We start from the raw sequence: 2,500 nt of genomic DNA on the forward strand, positions 1-2,500 counted from the left end.
TACCACACTGTAAGATGGAGAAGAAGTGATGAAATGTGGTTGCAAATTTATGTTAAACAATTGACTTTGATGAGAATAAAGTGAGGACATGTAAGGAGATGAATGGTTAAATATGGACTACGGTTAAGTGATTGGAGTTGAAGGAATATAGGAAGTGTGTGTGTGTGTGTGTGTGTGTCTGAAATTCAGGGTGAGGTCAAAGTGTTACCAGGAGGATGGGAAGAGGGAATAAAAATAATGGATGGTGGAATGAGGAATTGAGAAATTTAGTGGAGGGAAAAGAAATAATTTGAGGTGCACTGGGTACACTGAATGGAAGATCATGCACAGAAATACCAGATACTGGCTGAGAAGATCAGTCGGAAGGTGAGAGAAAAAAAAGAAAGCATGTAACAAATGAAGGAGAAATTAAGTTAGTATTTTAGTGTGAATACGTTGTTCTGCGAAGAAGTAAATTCAGAAAGGTTAAATAAGCAAATTATTCTCAAAATGGAAAAAGTTGCAAATGGAGGAATGCTCTCTGAAGAGAATGCAGTCCCGGGTCGATGGAGTATCACCGAGTGATTGAGAAGAGTTTGCGAGGTATGTCTGGATGAGAGAGAAAGCCTCCGAAGGAAAGGGTGAGAGAAATAATTCTTTGTATATGAGAAATATAAATTGGGACCCTTAAAATTGATAAGGCATAAAAATTAAGTAAGACACCAGGAAGTAGTGGGAGTTCTGATGGAGAAAACATAACAAATAATATTAAGAACTTCTCAGTTTCAGAGGTCCTGGAACTGACTGTGGAACAGCCTCTCAGAGGATGTCGTGCAGTTGGAACTACAGTTCAAGCGAAAATGCAATGCATTTCTACCCTAATACTATTCTTCTTGCATTTTAATACATTTTTATCCATTTATCTATTTATTAATTTTTTCTTTTTAATAAATAGTATCCCTTCTTTCGGTATCTCCCTTTACTTCCTCATGATTCTTCCTAATGAACACCATAGTCTTTGGAAGCTTGAATTTCAAGTCAATGGCCGCTGTGGGCTTGTTCCATATGAGTATGTTTCATCTACTGAATAATAATAATAATAATAATAATAATAATAATAATAATAATAATAATAATAATAATAATAATAATAATAGGATTGATAGGGAAAGAACAGTGTAGGTGCAGACAAGGAAGTGTTTGTATCAGTCAAGTGCTCGCTTTGAAACAGTTGTGCAGGAAGTTTTAATGTAAATGGGAAAATGATATATGAAGCATACATGGACCTAAAAAAATTTGAGGGATTTAACAAGGGGGCAACATGGAGTGTTTCGAGAATATGCTGTGTAGAGGATGATTTGCTAATAGAAATAAGAATCATTATGGACTTGAAATGTCTTAAGAATTTGTAACTGGTCTGGTGTAGAAAATGGGGCTGAGACAACTGTATGTTATGCCTCTGTACCTGTTTAATATCTTTATGGATCGAGTGATAAGAGAAGTCAGGAAAAGGTAGCAGCTGTAGGTACAAAATTGTGGGACAAGAAAATGGGCCATGAATGGAGTATGGAATGGCTGATGTTTGCAAATGACTCAGTGCTGACTGGGGAGAGTGAAGACACGCTCCAGAGACTAGTGAAAGAGTTGAAAGTTTATGCAAAGGAGAAGGCTGAAATTAAATTTGAGAAAAGTAAAGTTATGTGGGTAATATGGATATATGAATGTTAGTATGGATCGTAAAATAATGGGAACAGTAGATTTAAATAGAGATTTAGGAATGAATATATCACTATGGTAGGGTGAGGAAAGGTGAGTCACTGGATAGGTGAAACAAGTAATGTTACTAAGATATGTGCATAAGATTGGAAAGGGGCTTGGGACCTATCAGGTGTTTGTTGAGTCAAATGCCCTTTGTGGAAGTTAAATGTAGATGTTGAAAGCAAACTAAAGATAAATGGCAGAATCTGTAGAGATAAATAATTTGTGTAGTATATGCAACTTGGGAAGAACTGAAGGGGCGAGGCATGTGAAGATATGGGGAAATGATGAAAAGGCTAAAATAGGTTGTTGGCTCCGAGTGTTTTGAGGTGTTTAATCATGTAGAAAGAATAAGAAATGAAGGGTTTGTGAAAAGTCTGTACACTTGAAAGTAAAGGGCGAGAGGAGGAGAGGAAGACAAGGAGATGGGTGTTGAATAGATGCCGTGAACAAGTTACTGGAGAGAAGAGGCATCAACATTCAGGAAGCGAGAGATTGTTTACAAATCAGGAGTGAGTGGCGCAGTGTGTGGTGGTTTTTGTTGCGGAACTTTTCTGCACAGGATCTTCGTACACTATTCTGCAGTTGAAATATGATTGTGGCACTGATCGTTGCCTTGTCTTTCCCCGTGCTAAAGACAAAAAGTTCTATGTCAAAAACAGTATACGTGTTTCAAGTATGTAATGTCGTTGTGTAAAACAAGATTGTATTTGATTGAGAAGTCAAGAGTCCAAGTGCTTTTTAGGGTGTGTCATCAATGCAG

General features: G+C 37.1%; 1 protein-coding gene across 1 annotated transcript in view; it reads left to right on the forward strand.

The window, feature by feature from the left end:
- The window catches only part of LOC136849397 (uncharacterized), a 44,659-nt gene that overhangs the window by 25,177 nt on the left and 16,982 nt on the right, over positions 1-2,500 (forward strand). The window lies entirely within an intron of this gene.

The sequence above is a fragment of the Macrobrachium rosenbergii genome, chromosome 21 (assembly GCF_040412425.1).
Source record: "Macrobrachium rosenbergii isolate ZJJX-2024 chromosome 21, ASM4041242v1, whole genome shotgun sequence".
NCBI lineage: Eukaryota > Metazoa > Arthropoda > Malacostraca > Decapoda > Palaemonidae > Macrobrachium > Macrobrachium rosenbergii.